The 22,164-nt window shown below is 37.4% G+C and overlaps 1 protein-coding gene across 5 annotated transcripts in view; it reads left to right on the forward strand.

The window, feature by feature from the left end:
- Positions 1–22,164, forward strand: part of TBC1D5 (TBC1 domain family member 5) — a 314,125-nt gene that overhangs the window by 31,350 nt on the left and 260,611 nt on the right. For 2 of the 5 annotated variants that reach the window (XM_063128529.1, XM_063128536.1), the window contains exon 2: positions 21,801–21,891. The exons of the other annotated variants lie outside the window; for them this stretch is intronic. The gene's annotated coding sequence lies outside the window, so the exon portion shown is untranslated. The remainder of the gene's footprint in view (positions 1–21,800; positions 21,892–22,164) is intronic. 5 annotated transcript variants of the gene reach the window in all.

Below are 22,164 nucleotides of genomic sequence, written 5' to 3' on the forward strand. Positions count from 1 at the left end.
AGCAGGAAAAATAGTTTTATATAATCAAAGTCTGGATTGCTTTTTTATATCTGTGCACTTTTTTTTTCTAAATCTGAAAAATATGTTATCCTGTACTATAACCAGATGCTGCTCTAACAATGCAATACATTATGTACCAAAAATGATCTCTGTTTTAATCATAGATGCTGATTTAATGAGATACACAACCAGCTTACATCAAAAATGGATTTAGGGTGTGATTTGGTTTTCTGTGTGTTTTACCTACATAATGGGAATATGGTACCTCATGCTCTAAATTGAATCATACACTGTATATAGTCAAGTATTTTCTTCTTAGCTGTGGTTCTACTTGTGGGAATATCTTGGTCTTTCATTTTTACAAATTGTGCACTTAATCATAAAAATATTGAAGTTATTTAAAGGAAAACTAATTTAATGATTCCATTTTTTCCACTGTAAGTCCATTTCCCTGCTTTATCAGACTATCATGTGGGGGTGGGGGGGAATCTGTTTGCAAGTGTACATAAGAAATCTTATGAATTGGAAAAGAAGCTGCTGCTAATCACTTTACCCCTGAGATAGAAGAATATTTTTAGATATTTCAGATACTTTATCGACAGTGCCTTTTCATTTCAGTTGTTAATCGTTTATTCTGTAGGTGCTCTAAAAGACTTGATTACTTACCTAGATACAGTGAATTCTCTCCTAATACTGGATTTCTTTCCATTGGCATTTTTACCTTTAGATGCAGCCAGATAATACTATACTTGGGGGGTAAGTGTCTTCATATTGTGTTCTTTAATTCGACTGAACCCAGCAGAGTTAAATGTAGTTTGGAAGCACAGGGAAGAATTAATGATTGGAAGATACAGAGTTGGTAAATTATTTATTCTGGCCCCGAGGAAGCTGAAAAGCTGAGTGAAAGACTAATAAATCATTTGTGGTAGTGCTGGTTGTCACTTCCAATTATTTTAGACGGTTTTGTGATAAACTGCAGCACCTGCTAGATATCCCTACACCATCCCTTGATGCTGGCAGTGCAGCTTGTTTAGTCGATTATCAAAGGCAAGTTTATCTAAACTTTCTACAGGTTAAAGGCAGAATTGCTGTTCCTCCATCCTGCCTTTATTTTTGAAGATGTCACAGAGCACATGCGGTATATGGAAGAGACATTACGTATGGCACTCCCTCTGAAGGAGCAGGTAGGTAGCTTGGGAGTCCTCCTAGATCCGTCATTGTCACTGGAGGCCCAGGTGGACTCCGTGGCACGGAGTACTTGGGGTCAGCTTTGTCTGCTCCGCCAGCTACGGCCTTTCCTGGACAGGGACAACCTAGCCACAGTGGTGCATGCACTGGTAACTTCCCGATTAGACTACTACAATGCACTCTATGTGGGGCTGCCCTTGAAGACAACTCGGAAGTTGCAGCTAGTGCAAAATGCGGCAGCTAGATTGCTGGCGGGTACATTTTACAGAGACCACATAACACAGGTCTTGAAGGAATTGCACTGGCTGCCTATACGCTTCCGGTCAGAATTCAAGGGGTTTATAATGACGTTTAAAGCCCAAAACGGCTTGGGACCTCGATACTTGAGGGAGTGCCTCTCCTTATATATGCCTGCCTGAGACTTGAGATCTGTTGGAGCCTTTCTCTGCATCCCACTATCGATCCAGACCTGCCCAGGAGTGATGTGCATAATCTTTTCATTCAAGGGCATATATTTAAGACAACATATTTTCTTGATAACTGCAATTTATTTATTTATTTGTATATTTCTCTAGTGCCTGATATCTCTCTGGGTGGCTTACAACAATTAAAACCATAAAGTACAATGTAAGAGGCATTATAAAAGTTTACAAGTGTTAAACTACAATATAAAATGGAAGTTAAAATCAAAATAAAACCTAGCATCGATTGAAAGATTTAAAATCCAGTAACAGATTTAAAATCTAGGTTATTTATCCCATACCATTACCCTTTATAGTCTTTGCCCTTTATAGAAACTACATTGGAGTCAGGGGAGGAGCCATTTCACTCAGATAAGCACTGGAGCTATTATACCTAAAGCAATGGAATAGGGGATATTTTGAATAATTCTTAAGCTTGTACTGGCCGGATCTACACTACTGCTTTAAAGGGTTTTAAAGTGCTTTGTAATAGTTTTGAAAACGGTATATGGAGTGTGTCCTGGGCCCCAACAGTTGTCAAAACTGTTATAAAGTGCTTTAAAGCAATAGTGTAGATCCTGCCCAGGTTCCACATACCCCTACACTGTCTGCCCAAAAATACATGCACAAAAATAGCCAGAGTGGAGAGCCCTTGAACTCCAGGCCTCCCTGGAGAGACCCCTCGGTGGTGAGCCTAACACCCCAGGGGAGCAGCATACTTATAGCCCTTGGTTCAAACAATGGTCCAATTGTTTTAAATGAATACTGTTGTTGTTTTTATACTGTTTTTATGTTTTTTAATTTTTTTGTATACTTTTAATGTCTACTATTTTTAATTGTTGTAAACCGCCGAGAGAGCTTCGGCTGGGGGGCAGTATATAAATGTAATAAAATAAATAAATAAATAAATAAATAAATAGGGCTGGGGCTGTTGGAAAATGCCAAGTCACTGTCAGGGCCTCTCTAGGAAGCAGGAATGGTCTGGGCAGCAAGGTCTTCTGCAGCGTGTCTATATGCCACAAACTGATAAGCAAGAAGATGACAACAGGTCATTCATTGTCAGGCCTTGGAGCACTGATTTTCCATCTTCCCCTTGTGCTACTATGGTGGCTGTTGCTGCTATAGAAGTAGGCAATCTTCCTGAGAATAAGACCAGATTGTTATCCTTGTTCTGAGTGGGGCCACCTGATTGTCCATCATGAGAACCCGCTCCTTACTCCACAGCTTCTGTCTTGGCTGTAATGCTTCCAGTTCCCCCTTGTAGCCCGCTCTCAAAGCAGTATATAAGAGAGCATGATTGGCACATGTTCCAGAGGGATCAGTTTTGGAGAGCAGTGGTGCCTAACAAGAAGAAGATGAAGAAAACAAGTTTGTTAATTTGATTATGTATTTGATTAAATAAGTTCATTCACTTAGTTTATATCCAGTCAATGCCCTAGATTGAATACAGATGTTGCTGAAGAGTGGTATTATACAAACTATCTTGTCTGCAGCAGTCCAAGACTCTTAACTGGAACTTTAAAACAACAGTAATTTGTAAGTATTTGACTGGCTCATAGGACAAATACTAGCTCTATTTCTAAGAATAGTATGCTATATTGCTTTTTTGACAAGCGACTTTGATAACTATAGTTAAAGTTACAGAGAAATGAAGTCCCAAATGGAACTTTAATATAACTTCTTATTGAACTGGATGTCCTTTAGAATCTCTTAGCATCTGTTTTGGCAATCTGTATGGCATTATTCTAAATTTTGCCAAATTAAGCCACCCTCAGGACAAGATTGAAACTTCTCTATTGGTATATGTACTGTCAACGGGTTCTTTGCAATACTTTTAAGTAAAACCTTGGGTGTTGATCTGATAATGGTGATGGAACTTCTTAAACGTTTTGGTTTATAAATTTAATCTATTCCTGTAAAATGTGTTGAATTTAAAAGTCCTGATAAGGTATAATTGTGTGATGGTGTGTGTGTGTGTGTGTGTGTGTGTGGCAGCAGCCTTAATTGTCAATAGACTTTCTTATTCTTCTTTGGGTTGTGTGTTTTGCTTTGTTATTATTTCTCTTTTTAATGGAAAGATTTGGGCAGTTTTGCCTAAATGGGTTAAAAAAACCACAAATGGAGGGAAATAGCTGCAAATGCAGTGTTGCCATTTTTTTTACACATTATTATAGGTTCTATAACTTTTGTCATATGTCCACTTTCTGAGAAGAGGTTGTGCAAAAATAACCTTTTTAGTGTATCTTTTCTGTGCAGTTCCCTAATGCAAAGTGTAACACAGTCCTTGCATGAATGGAAATCCTTTGTGTACCAAAGGACAAATTTGGAGCCAGCCCAATGTCTTTTAACAGTTTTGCAAAAGTACACATTGCAAAAGTCTTCAATTAGTTGGTCCTCTCTATACCTCAAAGTTAGAGCTGATGTAAACTGCCCAGAGAGCTTCGGCTATGGGGCAGTATATAAATGTAATAAATAAATAAATAAAGTTAGAACTGATGCAAGAAGAAAAGAAGTGGGCATTACAATGGTAATGCATTATAAAACTTAAACCTTCAATGGATGTTGTTCACATTTGGTTTCTTTGATATGATAAAATTAATTTGCAGTGTGTGCATATTACCAGATGAGTAGCATGATCCCAACGAGACTTAGTTTGCATGTCAGCAATGGAGCTAAAGTAGCTTTTAAACTCATGATACATGCATAGTTATAACACAAATCATAGATTTCTGTAAGACTTTAAAAATGCTTCGAATTTATTTTTGCACTGTTAATGTTTTGGAAGCATTAAGTAAACAAATCTTTACTTCCATTTGGTCTGTTCAATATTGGCAATCTTAACATTTTAAGAATAATCAGCTCTACATCACTGATGAATTAAGATACTTTTTGGAACTAAAATATAGTGTGTGTTTAAAAAAAGGACAAATGAATGGAAAGAAAAATTTAACTTGTAGATTTTGAATGTCAGCATGACCTAATTTTGTTTGTTTGTTTGTTTAGAGATGACATATTTGTCATTCTGATGAAGATGCTTTCTCCCAGACCTTACTGTTGACAGAATATCACCTACTTTCCCCATTTATTATGATAATAGCATAGTGGATGTCATATGCTAGTTAAATTCTCTGCCTATTACAACATTGCACACATAGTACATTTTGTTGCTTTCTGAATGCATTTTGTGTATGTGCGGAGTGATTTGCAGCTGAAGAAATAAATGGCCAAATGAACTTTTATGACTGATCTCAGTTTCTAATTGTCGAATAAAGATGTTTCCAGATTTTACATTAAGTTGTATCGAAGTGCCAGAAACACCTTGTGCTAAATAATGTACATGTATATAACGAAAGGATGATTCCTGTGTAAAACCATTTACTGGGATGTACTTCAATACAAGTACATGATAAAGCATATCCTCACATGCAGGGCTGGCCCAAGACATTTTGCTGCCTGTGGTGAAGGACAAGATAGTGTTGCTCCTTTTCATGTTCAGAAGCTAATTGGTCTAGCAGTTGAATCTTATTTCAGCACTAGAGATGAGATGACATTGAGGGTACAGGGAAGCTGTGATGCCCAGCTCACCACCATTATTGCCACCCCCACCCTCACTTGCATGCACCAGTGGAGGCAGCCATCTCACGCTGTCTATTGGTTGAGCTAGCCCTAGTCATGTGCATGATTTTTGTTTTCTGGGAAACAGGCGCATGCTGCAGAGACTTCATACTAATATCTTCTTGATCTGACAATGGCCGATTAAATACTTAATTGCTTCTTTTTGCTTTATTTTTTTTTCTGTGCTAAGGGCAGCAAGTTCAGTCAAATGGGCCACAGTGTCTGGCAACATTCACTGAGGTGGAGGGCTACAGTTAACTTTAATACTATTTATATACAACTTCACATACAATCTCATGTATATTTTGCAGTCATTCTCAAGATTCTTTTGTTATTTTAAAAAAGGAAATTATTAATTTATACACAAAACGTAAAAATCCTGAAGTATAACTCTCAGTCTGTTAATTCATTGAAGGGAACCTTTGGAGCTGCTGGCTAAACCTTTTCCTGCTTTAAAGAGAGGAACCATTTTGCTGCTGTTTTTCCATCAATAGCAGAAGGCTAAAGGAAGTGGTTTTCAAACACTATAGTTTATTTAAAATGTTTCTGTCCCATCTTTCAATTAGACAATTTTGTAGACAGATTACAGACTTCTACTAAGAAAAAGTCAATAATTCAGTTACAAGGTGTAAATACACAGAGAGAGAGCGCAAGAGGAGCAATAAAAAGCCATTGAAAGAAATTAAATAGCATAGTTGACACTAAAATGCATGAACATATAAAAAACATTTACACCTGATGCTGAGAATTCATAGACTTCTTTGGAAGAGGAGAGAACTCTCCGATTGTGAAGGCCTAGTATCTGGTCACCACCTAAATAATCTTTCGAGCTGGGGGAATCTGGAGAAGGTTCTCTAGATTATTTCAATTAATAGGCAGGATTGTATGGTAGATATGCTACAATTCCCTGGATTGGATCCTGTAGAGGCCTTCTGTGCATGGAAGGGAGGAGGTGATTTTCACTATTTTGCTCCATCCCCCACCCCCACCCATAACTTCTCTCATGCCAAACTGAAGGGTTCCCCAACCATCCAGAGCAGATTTTCTGGGAACACAGAGGAAGGGAAATATACCTGAAAGCACCCCATAAGCACAAGTATATCTGAGAATCCAACTCTTGGTCCCAATTGGTCAATACTTTTCCAGTCAGTAGAAGGTTAAGCTAGTCTTAGCTAACTTTTATCGTAATCATTCTCAGATCTGCCACTTCTAGAAATAGGGGTCTTCCCATGTTTCCTGTCTCTTGTTTCTTGAGCAAAAGGGAAAAAAGACCCCTTCTGTCATTACAGTGTTGAACCTGTCTTTGGAATTGATATTGTTCTATGTATACCCCCCCCCCCGCATATATACAAACATACTGGTTTTCTTCTTTGTTTCAGTAGCACAATGCAAAAGGAAAAGGTTGTTAAATGTCCTCTTTTTCAACATTACATAACCAAGGTAGTTTGCACATAGATCCAACATTGCATTTTGCATTTGTACATTTCATACAATAAATTTCAAGTTAGCTAGAATGTATCGCTGATTTTAAAATGGCCTTCCTCTTTCTGCTCAGCATTAATATCCTATTAACTAGAAAGAGGCTCAAAAGTACTCAACTATCACATGCTAAAATAGTCCCAGGAAGGTCTTTGACTTGTGGGAAGAAACATTACTTTTTCTATACTTAGGGTAAGCCTATGTCATAAAGGGAAATTGCATCAGGATGACATTCTATGCAATTCCTTCTTTGTTTATTGATTGTTAGAACCATGCCCCCATGACATTCCGTATTAGGTTTCAGTTCAGTTAGTACTCTCCATATCATTTTAAATCCCATGTTTTATCTCTGACAAATAAAATAATGTATTTATTTAAACAAATCATGCTGAGAGTGATACATTTTGGGTATCGGATAATCTTAAGTGTGCTCAGTGTGTATTCCTACTGTCTCTTCTTCAGAGTCAGGTTGACTACAGGAAAGGTGTCTCTTGAACTGCTATTGTAGCTGCCTTTTGAGAAGAACTCATGAGCATTACCAGTTCCTGACAGCTGTAAGACAGCCTCTGGGCATCTTGCTGAAATTTCAAATGTAATTATACAGTACACTTCCTTTAACAAATTGTGTTCCCAGCTATAATTATAACAGTTTTACTTGCCTCTAGCCTGTTCCTTATCTTAGTACCCACTTCCATATCTCTTGCTATAGGATGAAACTATCTATGAGGGTTGAGTGATCTAGGTGCAGTAGAGATTCTTCTTTTATTCTGAAAAAAGTAATCCTTGCCTATCCTTGGGAAGATACCTCTGATCGTTCTTCATCTGCATCACCAACTAAATGATAGGTAGTAATCAAAGATGTAGATATGTACTTTTAATATGAAGAACCAGCTTCCAATGTTTATGCCAGTCGGCAGGAAATAAGATAACAACTCATGAGAATTTGTGAGAAACTTGAATAAGGATGTTAAACAAGATGAATGATCCTCTGGCCGTTTTTCATCATTGATTATTTCACTAGGTTTACTTACAAGTATTTTATTTATTTTTTATTTTATTTATTACATTTTTATACCGCCCAATAGCCGAAGCTCTCTGGGTGGTTCACAAAAATTAAAACCATGAAGAGCATAAAAACAACCAACAAATTTAAAACACACATACAAAATACAATATAAAAAGCACAACCAGAATAAAACCACACAGCAAAAATTAATATAGGTTAAAATATGAGATTAAAATAGCAAAGCTTAAATTTAAGTTAAATTAGGTGTTAAAATACTAAGAAAATAATTGCATATTCAATATATGTGGTGTTATTCATTTGCCACATGGATGAGAAACTATTATTCAGTAGTCAGTGGGCCTGTTCAGACAACACGCTAAGCCATGGTTAGGCCGCTAACCCTTTTGCAGAAATGGTTAGTGAGCATGTTTAAACCATGGTTATGTAGCCACCATGGTTCCGAATGGTTCAAACAACATACTAAGTCATAGTTCACATGAAATGCTAAGCCATAATGTTTAACTCAAAATGCTTAACCACCATGGCTTAGCAGGTAATCTGAACAGGTTAGTTTTATTATTCCTGGGATTGCTGGGTTAATTCTAGAAGTATTACTATGTATTCATTAGACCAGGGCTGGGCGAAAGGAAAAATGTGCGGGGCCAAAAATGCTAGCATATTTTAGCTTAAAGCTCTTACTGCCAGTAACTAAGCCTTATGAGAGACATCCAACCTTTTAGAATGGGGGGAAACTGCACAAAGGCTTGGAAATCTAAAAACTTGGAAAGCTAAAAACTTTTCTTTTTCTTAAAGCTTTTAAAACTTGATGCTGTTTGGACTTTATACTGTTAGTTTTACCCTACCCTGTGCCTGTTTACCCTACCCTGTGCCTCTTTGCATTCTATTCCCCTCCTTATCGCTTTACTATGATTTTAATAGAATGTAAGCCTATGCGGCAGGGTCTTGCTATTTACTGTTTTACTCTGTACAGCACCATGTACATAGATGGTGCTATATAAATAATAATAATAATAATAATAATAATAATAATAATAATAATTCATCAAATAGTAGGGCCAGGGAACAGTTTGGAGTCTTACAGCCATCCCCGAACAATTGCAATCTTAATTTATTTATTTAATCCTTCCTTTAAAAAGCATAAGCTGTTCTGTATTATTCTTGCAATTACCCAAGAAGGTAGGATTGGCTAAGAAAAGGCTACTAGTGAGCTTTCTATCTGAGCGACAATTTGAAACACGGTCTCCCAAGCCCAACTCCATATCCCTTTTCCACTATACCACATTGTCTCTTGAAAAGGTATTCCCCATTTACTCTTGAAACATTAGCATTTAAATTCTAAGCATTTTAATAGTGCTAGCAAAGCTTAAGGCCGATTTGTCACTTATATTGCAAAGAAGTATAAATCTGTAAATTACACAACTTTCATTTCCACTTTACATATTTAATTGTGATAGAAGCTGCAGTTTCACTATAGTGCTCCCTCAGAAAGTATTAAAAAGTATTTGCAGCACTTTTTAAAATAGTATATTTCTAGACATTTAATATTTCTTACATTTTTGTAATACAAATTAAAGGAAGAAGGGAATGCAGCTGAAAAGGCTGATTTGGCTTTGGTTGATTATTATCATGGCATTTAAACAGACAAAAGTCATGTTTAATGCTGCTTTGATAAAACAGCATTATAAGTGAGTGTTGCTAAAACCTTAAAACACAGTTTAATAGTTGAAATACGCTTAGGATAAATAGTGCTCAGCCAGTCTATTAAAATAATTTAGTGTCTTCCTTGTTTGTTTTCAGTAGGACTTCGACAACAATAATTGGTTGATACTGTTTGACCTTAACGCACAGCTACAGTATTTAATGAACTGACATGGGGAATAAAGTTTTGATAAATAAGGCAATTTTCTTGAAACAGTTAGAAATCTTCTTGAAGTCTTTTAGTGTTAGATTGACATCTTTTCCTTCAAAAAAGAATAAGTGAATAATTTAAGGGTATGTTTCATGTTTTTAGATCTTCATTCTGTCATATAAATAATAGACTGTTCAAAAACTGAAGTTGTGGCATATATCGCTTTCACATATATCTTCGATGGAAATAATATAGTTCTTTCTTTGTTCCATTTTATGATAGTTGGACAGAAGTGTGAATTCATAAGGGTGTTGGATTTATCAACAGGATAAATAAGATCAAAATGGTAAAGCAGCCTTGAACCACTTTGTAGGGCCATCCATCACATATATTTTTGCTAATCATACATATATAGATAATCTATTGGTTTAGGTTTGAACCACTATTAGAAAGTTTGCTGTAAACTAATAATAATGAAAATCCTGTCTATGCTCAACATAAATAACAAATTCTTGCCCAATGAAGGTAGTAAATAGCTACTTGTATTGTTCATAAGAGAGATGTTACACCCTCACAACTCTTCGACTCACAGGTACTCAAAAGCTACCAACACAGGCAACACAGTGCAGGTACTATCATACAGAAAGTGAGAATAAAATAGGACAGACCTTGTAAATCTGAATCATTGCTGTCAAATCTCTGGGCAAAAGAATCTAGATCCTGCAGCTGGTTGCTTAATGCACAAAGATGAAGTACGGGGAGGTGGGCATTTTCTTTTCTCTGTCGTTGCCCAAAGTAAAAAAAATCAACCTGCTGGACAGTACTGTTTCCATTTCTCATCAGGTTTAGGAATGCTCTTAGAAAGCAGATGTTCAAAAGCATGCCTTTCTTCCTGGGTGGTTCTGCCCTTGATAGTCATGTTGTGGCACCTGTGGGCAGCACTATTTTCTTCTTCTGTATTGATGAATATATGAATTGCAATTTTAAATATTTGAAAAGTGAACTGAAAATCTATTTCATTTAATATATTTCTTCCCTACTTTTCAAGATAATGGTCGTTTCAAGGAGGCTTACAGTATAGAAAAGAATTCTAAAACTGAGCTATAGTGAATGCTACAACATTTAAAACAGTTTGGTTTTTAGATCTATTCACTTCAGTACTTCACCACTTCAGTATTTATAATATATCCATATGATTGAGGATTCACTAACAATAATGCGAGTTATTTAAAAGCCTTTAAAGTTGACTTGATAACACCTGGGATTGTTTAGCTTGGAAAAAAGGATAAAGGGAGACATGATAGAGGTGTACAAAATTATACATGGTATGGCGAATGTGGATAGGGAGACACTTTTCTCGCTCTCGCAAAATACTAGAACCCACGGGGCCATCCCATGAAGCTGATTGGTTGGGAGATCCAGGACAAATAAAAGGAAGTACTTCTTCACACAGCTCATAGTTAAATTATGGAACTACCATAAGATATAGTGATGGCCAACAATTTGGATGGCTTGAAAAGGGGGTTGGATAAATTCCTAGAGGCAAAGGCTATCAATGGCTACTAGCCCTGATGGTTGTGTACTATTTCCAGTATTCGAGGCAGTAAGCCTGTGTGCACCAGTTGCTGGGGAACAGGGGTGGGAGGGTGCTGTTGCACCATGTCCTGCTTGTTCATCCCTGGCCGATGGCAGGTTGGCCACTGTGTGAACAGAGTGCTGGACTAGATGGACTCTTGGTCTGATCCAGCATGGCACTTCTTAACACCAACTTAGTTGATTTGAGCCTATTATTATTATTATTATTATTATTATTATTATTATTATTATTATTATTATTATTATTATTCAAGGTGACACTTTTTCGTTTCTCTTCAATAATATTTTAAGCAGTTGTGTTTTCCCATCTCACCCTTTTTATCCTTTGGTCCTTTTAAAGACACTCCATTACTTCTGCTGGTAAATGGAAGATGAAGTTCTAATGTTTCAAATTTATTTTGTGATGCTTAAAGTTGCAGTAGGAATTCTACACCCTATACAGTGAATTAAAGTGTGTCTATGCATCAGAACAATTTTCATGCCTCACTCAGTTCCTAATGTAAATTAGTAGGAACATTGGTTATCCATTTGAGAAATTGAGTTGGTTTAAAAATAAAAATGCACTTATGGTGTGTGGTGCTTTGTGTATCATCTTGGGAGTGTTTTTCTGTTTATCTGTCACTTGCATTAGAAAAAGCAATCACTGGCTGCAGGTGACATTAAAAATTAAAGGTTAACCTCAATTCCTTTACTGACCAGACTTAGGGCAGAAAGTTGTTCTGGATTCATGTATGGATTTTGGAACTGTCAAAAAGCAAGTTGAGAAATCGACTTGTTTAGTCTTTTACTTCTTCACACATGTGTATGTGATTTTAATATTATTGAACAGATCAGGTAATCTCAAAAACATTTTTCACTGTATGCATTTGCTTGAAGCTTGAAACGAAACTGTAATTCTCTTTACTGGTTTAGAAGAAGTAGTGATCTTAACTGACTAGCATCAATATAAAAATTCCTTTTTTAAAGTAAAGAGTGAGATAATATGAGATAAATCAAATATTTGGTTTCCTCATTCTTAAGTAGACGGAAACAGACAAATCTTGCATTGAAATATGTGAAATAGTCTTAAAACATTCTCAGGAAATTTATATCGGGTCTAGAGTCAATGTTTAATTAATAATGCAGGGAATTGTCTCTACTTGTGCCAAGGATGTGTATGAGACTCACATGTCCTTACCCAGTGAAAACCATTCAATATGTTCCTCCTATTGTTCATTATTGGGTAGATTTAAGTTGTTTGCATGTACTATCTTCAATACTGTAGATGGCCAAGCTAGCCTTTGATAGTACATTAAATGAGCAGGAATTCTCGAGGGCTATTTCCCCAAATATTTGATATGTAGGCCATGACAGAATATATTTAATATATACAATAGTGTGTGAAAACAAGCATCCATTTTATTTCATTGCCTTTCTTTTTAGGGGTGTGTATGTGTTTTCTGTATTGTTGTTTATGTTAGCATGATTTCATTTTTACATCTATTGGCTTGGATCATGGCTTAGGAAATGGCAAGGAGGAAAGAGCTGGATGGGCCGAGAAGTTTATTAATGCCTCTTTGCAAGAGGGAGTGGTCCCAGGCTTCCTGATAGGCAGCAGTAGGATTGTTCCTGAAGAAATCTTCCCTGGATCCACAACAGCTTTAGATCGGTGGTGAATGTTCTTTTCCTGGCTGAGACCTGGTTGCTGCAGACACTCTTGGAAGAGGCGAAATGTCTAGATCCATTTCACTCACGGTTTAGACTTGTGTTTTTCCATGGAAGCAGCGTTTGTCACCCTGTATGCTGACCTGTGTTGTGTAAGAGACAGGGAGAGTGTGATCCTACTGATTCTCCTTGATCTCTCAGTGGCTTTTGATAATATCAGCCATGGGTATCCTTTTCGACCAACTGCCTGAGCCTGTGAGTGGGTGATATGCATTGAAGTGGTTTTGATTATATTTGGATGGTCAGCTCCAGAAGATGGTAGTTGAATGATATTGCTCAGCCCTGTGGATTCTCCAACATAGGGTTGCTTTTGTCTTTCAAGCTTTTTAACGTCTATATGAAACCACTGAGTGGAAGTCATCTAGAGTTTTGGAGTTTATTATTATCAGGGCCAGGGCCAGACTATTTTGCACCCTAGGCAAGGCGAGCTACTTGCACACACACCCCAAAACAAATTGCCAACTTCAATTTTTAAGAACAGATGTTTTGTAGAAAAAATAAAAAGCACAAAACTTGAACTTACTATGTTTTTTCTTAAAACAGCTAATTTGTATAAAACTGTGACCCGTAAAGGTCAGTACTGCGCCCTTCTGAGGTCTGCGCCCTAGGCGGCTGCCTAGTTGGCCTAATGGTAGCACCGGCCCTGATTATTATCAGTATGCTGATGATACACAGCTGTATTTTTCCTGTGCCTTGCTGTGACAATGGACTACATGAGGACTAATGAACTGAAATTCAATCCAGACAAGGCTGAGATCTTAGTAGTTACTTCTTCCGATTGGGTTAATGGTGTTCAGCCTGCTTTGGATGGGATTGCACTTTCGCTGAAGGAGCAGGTTTGTAGCTTGGAAATTCTCCTTGAGCTATCACTATCACTTGAGGCTTGGGTGGCTTCAGTGACATGGAGTGCCTTCTGTCAGCTTCAGCTGGTGGCCCAGCTACACCCTTTATTTGGACAGGGATAACCTGGCTTCAGTAGTCTGTGATCTGGTAACCTCCAGGTTAGATTCAGCATCTCTTAATACCAGTTGTTGAGGTACAGCAGAGACAAGGGATCTGGTTGGCCACTGTGGAAAACAGGGTGCTGGATGATATAGGACTTTGCTCTTATCGTGGAGGGCGATTATGCTTTTTATGTTACAGGAAAAAATGTTCATTGAGAAAAAATAGAGTAATGAGAAACATCCACTTATTTATTTAGATATTTTGCAGGAAATTGTAAAGGATTCAAGTGCATAAATTGTTTCCATTATTCTAACAAAAGATCAGTGTTCAAAGGCAAGAGTTTGTTATATTGCTGTTTTAAAAATATAGTTCTCTTTCTTTGTGTAAACATTTGAATGAATAGAATCTTCTCAAATATAGTTTTGTTCAGTGTTTCAAATATCTCTGATATGAAATTTCTAATATACTATCTAGGAGATTATTTTCTTCATATCTGTGGGTGAGATTATTTTGATAATCTGAAGCTACCCTTTTCTTGTTCACAATGGGTGTTGAAATTTCTCATTGAGACCATCAGGCTTTTCAAAATGTTTTATTTGCGTAACGGATGCAAAGTCAAACAATGGGGAAATTTACAAAGTTCTCACACGCAGAGAGAGTGGTTCATCATAATTTGTACTAAACTTTTATTTAATCTTTGTTAACTGCCAGAAAGCTTTGGCAATGGGGTGGTATATAAATGCAATAAAATAAATAAATAATGAAACCACTTAATGTCTATACTAAAACTATAAAAGCCAATGCCAGTAATACTAAAAGTTGAAATGTTACCCATTTGTTTTGAATAGGTATGGGGATGAGTATTTGAGAAAAAGAAGCTCAACTGTGCTTGAATGAGGTAATCACCAGTTATTTTGTTGGGTCCACCCACCTTTGAGTTGAGCCTGTCTAAAACTAGAGGTCTATCTGTATTTTATCTGGGCCTCGGGTGATAGCCAAGGTTTGGAGGAGTCTCTGGCAGCTCTGATTCTGACTGAAGAAGAAAACCAGTTTCCTGATACTGAAACCAGGGTCATGAACCTGTGGACCCTGAGCTAGGACCCTCAGAAGTACTTCACCTTGAGCCTGATTGATTTGAAGAGGCATGTCCTCAATGCTTGCCCAATGCACAAGGCGAAAAGCCAGAAAGTGGTGGAGAACTGCTTGCTTTCAAGCTTAAGGGGCGGTGATATTTGTGCTTTATCACAGTCAATGTCAACTGCAGTTGACTTGAAACTCAGCTGCACTCCCCTGCCTCAGTGGTGTGGCTTGCACCAGCAGCAGTGTAAGTGCTGCTGGTGCAAGAACTCTTCTCCAGAACTCTTCTCATATAAGCCAGTTACTGCATATGCCTTTCTCCAATTGTTTTTATTCCAGTGGAACTTCCACAAATTGTTACAGATTTACAGCAGATGGTAATAAGGACATAAGAACATGTTGCCATGCTGGATCAGACCAAGGGTCCATCTAGTCCAGCACTCTGTTCACACAGTGGCCAACCAGCCATCGGCCAGGGATGAACAAGCAGGACATGGTGCAACAGCACCCTCCCACCCCTGTTCCCCAGCAACTGGTGCACACAGGCTTACTGATGATAAAAATAACATAGTTAGTTCAGGAGAACTATAGATTACTGTTTGCAAATGTGAAATCATGATTTTACATAAAATCTCAGGAATAATACCATTACGAATATCAATCTGTAGTGCCATTCTTTGTCCAGTAGAAGGTGAGAAGGAATGCTGTCTCTTTCACCTGTTACCACAGGGTTTTTTCCCTTTAAAGTGAATAGCTGTGATGTAAATATGAGGAGTGAAAAGTATCTCTCTCCATTAAGTGACATAAAAATAATGTGAGTGTAACAGGCAAGTGGGTGGAGATTAAGCAGCAAAATACCTAAAATCAGATGCTAATTATCAACGTAAGGACAATTGCCTCCCACATACTTAGCTGTTTGGATTTTATTTTCAGGTGGATAATAGAGTTCTGCACATAGCAATTGAAGCTTTTATCTGGTATCTATAGTTTTACCTGTTTTCTAGTAGATGGGAAATTACTAAGAATGATTTTACTCCTCCTAAATTGCAATCCTATACACCGGAGTAGGCAATTTGTGGCCTTCCAGATGTTGTTAAACTGCAGTTCCCATCAACCCTAGCCAGTGTAGCCAATAGTGAGGGATGATGGGAGTTGGAGTCCTACAACATCTGGAGAGCCGTATGTTCCCCATCCCTGATGATCACATGATCACTTAGGGTTGTATCCAAATTTAATCCTACTGGGGTTAAATGAATGGGACTTAAATTTAAATTAATATTGGATACAGCCATTACCTGAGAGAAAGCCTCATTGAATCCAATGGGCATTACTTCTGAATAGACATTGTGCTGTTAAACAATGCTATGAGTATTGTGTTATTTATTTGTTTGTTTTAAACATTTAAGCCCACTCTTCAGCCAAGAAGGCTCCCAAAGTGGTTTACAAAGATTAGAAATAAGACAGTTGCTGCCCACAGACATACCATATAAAAGTTATGATAGAAAAGGAAAAAGAATTGAGAACAAGGAGTTCAGCTCAGCCTCTAGATTTTTAGTTACAAAGTTGAACAGGTCGTGGAGCTAGATCAAAGCACAATATAAGGTCTGCTGCTTCCTCTTCCTTTGATAACCTCAGCAATGGCAGCTGGAAGCAAGAGAGGATCTCAGCAAATGTTGCCAAAATGTCTGTAAGGAGGCAGTCTACCAAAGATAATGCTAAACTATTCATAGTGCAGGTTAATGTGTAGTTGTACAAATAGCACTAAATTGCTGAGTTGCGGGGGGAAAGGTAAGCATTAAATGTCGAACATTGAAATTAAGTCATTCTGTCTCTCATGGTATTTTCTGTTTATTTATTCTCACCCATCTTATTGACAATTCAGTATATGAAAAGCACTACCAGGTTTAGTTTCCCATAAAGATAGTTTCTTTTTTCTGTAACTGATATTTTAGCCAGTTTAGAGAGTTTGTTGAAAAGGCCCTGTTATTGTCCTCCTTGGTTTTGCATTAGCAGCTGATAATCTTCAAAGTGGAACCATGCATCTCTCTGGCAGGTCACCCTTATCAGGTAGACCAATTTAATATTTTCCGCAATTAGCTTTACATTTTGCTCATTTAATCTCAAAATCCAGTTCCAAGTTGTTGAACTTTATTCATGAAACTCATGTGTCTATGAAGTTAAAATGGCAAACATTATGGCCTGTTCCAAACCTACCCAAGTCATCTTCTCTCTGGTTTAAGGCAAGGAATTCTTGCCATTCCTCTTGCATTCAATGATAGACAGTAATGTGATACTAAAGAGATGGATTACCATCTCTTCAATATTATCTGCAGTTTCAGAGAATCCATTGCGAAACCATCTGCGAAGACAGTGTTATAGTTCAGGTGGGTTTGAAGGAGAGAACCAGTTAAAATGCTTGCGAGTGGAGAAGGAATCCATAGAAATAAAACAAGGACAAACGAAAGAGGCTGAGAGCTGCATGGGAAGAGCCTGTATATCCTTGGCTCCGCCCCTCCACAAGGCTGTACGCGTGCACACGTCTCTCTTCCGGCTTCTTCCCTCTCACAAAAACCATCTGCTCACCCAAGCCATCCCAGCTGGGTGGGGATCGGGCATAGTTGATCTCTCAGCTGTTGCTTTCAATTTTTTGTTCTATTGTGATTGACAATCTTGAATCTAAAAAGCAAGTTTAGAGATCTAGTGTTAACACTGATTTTTATCAGAGAAAGTAATATATTTTCTACATTAATGTGGAAGCAAGTCCAACTGAGTTGCTCTTTAAAGGCTGCCGTTTTGTAAACATTTATCTGGGAGTATGTTCCACTGAATTCTGTGCAATTTACTACTGAGTAAACAAGCATAGAAATTCTCTCCACGCAAATTTATTTAAAATTCATTTTGACTCCATATCTTCCATGTCAGGGGAAAAAAAATCTTCGCTTCAAATTTTGATTTTAACTCTTTGGCTGGAAATGGCAGGATAATTTTAAAACTTTCAATAATGTTTTTCTTTCTTCCCTCCCCCCTTTTTTGGGTTATTCCTTTTTGGATTAAAAGTTTGCCTAATCAGAATCAACTATCTTCTGGATTAGGTGCTAAATTGTTAAAATGAATAAATAAAAAACGGTGTACGAATTATGGTCCATATTAGCACCTCCAGTAAAATGGCGTAATCCATTCACCTCTCCTGAAAATCTAGTTGAGATTAAGAAGGCTTTCTTGTAGCATTCATATACTGTACCTATGCATCAAATGCTGCAGCTGTTTCAGGTTTACTATTAGTGTCTAGCTACTGGTTGGCAATCCACAGCTCTATAATCTTCTATTGGAACATCTAATGATCTAAGACCAAGACCCACAGAATGAGTTTTGCTCTCCTATGCTTTGTGGGTAGGAGAGAAGATGGCCTATGTGTCGCAGTAGACTGAACCATCTCAGGCAGAGAAGATGGGATAGTGGGCTAATCCAACTGTCATTGACCCTGTTCAGATGACACGCTAAACCACTGTGGTTTACCATTTTGAGCTAAACATTATGGCTTGGAGTGTCATGTGACCAATGACTTAGCAACAATGGATATTGTTGTTTTTATGCTTTTGATGGTTTAACATTTTTGTATATTTGTTTTTAATGTTCACTGTTTTTAACCTTTGTGCCACCCAGAGAGCTTCGGCTATGGGGTGGTATATAAATGTAATAAATAAATAAATGTGAACCATTCCTTACCGTGGTGGCTACATAACTCACTGTTTGCTGCAAAAGGGTTAGCAGCCTCACTACAGCTTACTGTGTTGTCTGAACAGGCCCATTCTGATATCTGCACATTGTTTTTCAGACTTCACAATGGAGTAGCACCTCCAAGCTTTGCTGTTTGTATGTGTAATGTTAGGATGTGACTTTGAATCATCTGTTACTGCACTATGGGTATTCACTGGTCATATTAGCTGCAAGACACGTAATTGAATATTATATAGCCCACTAAAGAAAACAAATGATAAAGCTTTTAATAAAATATGTGGTTTGTAGTATTTGAGATTTACCTGTATCAAAGATCTAAATATATAGAAACACTTTTCTTAGAAGTTTGCTTTTGATAAGACTTCTCAAGTACCTGAGGAATTGTGGCCTAATTATTGATTTATATTTTTGAGATTAATATTTTAAGCATTTTTAGGAAAAGAAACACAAAAACTGTAATCTTAAGTCTTTCTGATGTGTATGCTTCCAAGTTAGCTTTTCATAACTTATAATTTAAGATCACAGTTATTAGGTGTATTTCTGCATTTTATATATCGTTCCCAGATGCTACAGTATTAGTTTTTATCACTGCATATTTTATGAAATGTCAGCCTTCTGTTGGCTGTTCATGCAGCATTGTTAGTGATCAAAGCCATAACATAAAGGAGTGGAATCTAAACAGTTGGCTTATCTTTGTCCTTCATTGTGACACAAATACCATAAAATTACTTGTCTATAAAAAGACAAGCAAAACACTAATGCACACACTCTGAACTCTTTCTCTGTAGACTCCTTTCATATTGCTCTTTGACTCAGAAATAAATATGTTTGTACCCAGAATTTTTTTTCCAGTTAAGGACAGCCTCCTAATTGTAAATCTCATTTCTTAAGGAAATGGCTGCATTAAAAATAACATTGACTTTCACAAACTCTGGTGAAGATAGTAGCCAAATATTGTGTATTTTTGGTACATGTTACGTAATCTACCAGATGTTGCAGTATAAAACATCTAATTACCTAAAAACATCGGCGACATAATTTTCTTAGCATTATACAAATAATTTGAAACAACGGACAGCATGATGAAGAATATTTCTTATAGTACTAAGAGTTTCCTTCTTGGGGAGAGATTCACCAGTGTTGCAAACATTTTCTAGAATTTAAAAGGTTTCTAACACTGTATTTCATGTTCGTAAAACAGAGATATTTTTTTTTAGGAAGTATCCTCCTTTAGATACTTGATACTCCTGTAAATAGATGCTTGACTCTTTCTTTACATTTACCTGTAAAGGTTATTTTAAACGTTTATAGCACCTTTTGTTGCCAGAGCTGACATTTTATCTGTACACTACCCAGTGATATAGGGCAGAATACAGATGTTTTAATAAATTATTAATAATAAATAATACAGATAATATTAAACAAATACATGGTATTTAAGAGCTATATATTAAACTTTGTTTGATATTACATGATAACCAGCTTGTAAATCTAATTATTAAAAATGAAACTGATAAATTATTTTCAAATTCCTGGAAAAAGGAAGAATGGCAGCATCCAAAAGCATGGATGCTGCCATGATGACTATTGTTAGTAGTTGCTGTTCTTAGTATTGTTTAAAAGAAGTTTGAATCCTAAGAGCTTCTTTGTCCAGGGTATGACAAAAGCATATTCATCACATGCATACCTGTTCTGTGTGATCACATTTAAATGAGTAAATAGTAAAATCTGTTTAAACAACTTCATTAAGAATTGGTATTCATTTCATTTTTTCAGATTACTTATATTGGATATGTAAAATATATGGAACTGCTGTGTCCTTTCTAGTTGAGATATGCATACAATATGGCCTGTTGTTGAAGATTAAGTCTTCAGTTCAGAGGGAGGAAGGCGTGCTGTTTGTTTTTTAATTTCATTTCCTTCAACTGATCTCACAAAATCCTAAATTACTTTATTCAAGGAGTTTGGCATGGCAGCTGTTTAAAGTCATATTTGGGGAAAACTGTGTGTAGGCATTGGTGGCAATTTGGTAAAAGTTTCTCTTTAAGCTTCCATATTCAATTTCAAATGTAGGGATGTTGATGAGTACTACCCTGCCCCATGTTCGTGTATATTAATTAATCTGGATTACACTCTAGGATGTACAGTCTATGGCAACTTTCGCCCAGCTGGTATACTCTAGATGTGTCAGACAACAGCTCCCATATCCCTAGTCAACATGATCAGTGGTCATGTAGTGAAATACATCTTGAGAGCACTAGGTTGCAGAAGGGTGCTCTTGGGGCTATAGTGCTACCGTTGGGCGAGTCCCTTCTTGTCCCTACCGTTGGGCGAGTCCCTTCTGCCGCCATCAGAAATGGAGCAGGTAAGAAGACATTTTCTATAGTGTTGCCCAGGATGCCTTCTCCTTCCCATGGGTGAAATTGTCTCTTGGCATTTAGCTCCCTCTTTTAAAATCAGAAGTCTGATGTATTACACGCACACTCCTCTTGTGTCCACTCTCGTTTTATCATCTTAATTCCTATGCCCCCTTTTGATATTTTTTAAATAATGTGAGCTAATTTAGGCATTTTATTTATGAAATGGAAATGTGGGATATGAATATTTATACAAATAAATGAACAATGCTACAGGAGTTGATTGAAAATCTTGGCTTAAGTGGGATTCTTAGGGTTAAACAATATGTGATGGTAACAGTTCCATGTGTTTAAATCTAGGAGCATTTCTACATGAGGCTTTTATTGAATGCTTGTGATAGTCACTCATGGAAGTTTGCGGGTCCTTTACACGACCATGTCAACCTACAAGGCATCTCCCACTGCTTTTGGCTTTTATCCCACTTGTGAACCCACTTTAATGCCCAGGTGAAAATGCGCAGTTCTGCTGTAACCACAGCGAATAGGAAATTCCCTGGGCTAGAGTCCCCTGCCCCAGCTTCCTCTCTCTCCTCTGCTTAAACAGGGTTTTTCTATAATGGAAGCAGACACTGGTCTGAGCTCCTTGGAAGAATGGCAGGATAAAAATGTAATATAGAATAGATATAGAATAGATATTACGTATTGTAGGTGGCCCTCATTGGAGTCAGCGTTTTCTACCTCCCTCTGTTTCTCCCAATTTCTAGACCAAGCGGAGAGAGGGAGCAAATTCTGAGAAGGTGGCAAAGAGGCTGCAGAGAACTTGCCAAGAAAAACAGTCCCGGAAAAATAGCCTGTGTAAGTAGCCAATCTTAATCCCACAAAGAATCAGAATACAGAAGCCCTGGTAAATTGTAGGATAAAAAGGCTGGTGTGGCGAAGCCTTAAACTGTCACATAGAAGGTGGTGTGTGTGTGTGTGTGTGTGTGTGTGTGTGTGTGTGTAGAGGGGCACATGGATGAGGAGGCCAGAATCCTTTCTCTCACCTGCAGTATTAAGAGGATCTGGTAACGGGTGACGTGGATGAGTTTTCTGATTCTGAAGAGCCACTGCCACCCAGCGTAGACAATA

This window comes from Elgaria multicarinata, chromosome 1 (assembly GCF_023053635.1).
Source record: "Elgaria multicarinata webbii isolate HBS135686 ecotype San Diego chromosome 1, rElgMul1.1.pri, whole genome shotgun sequence".
Lineage (NCBI taxonomy): Eukaryota > Metazoa > Chordata > Lepidosauria > Squamata > Anguidae > Elgaria > Elgaria multicarinata.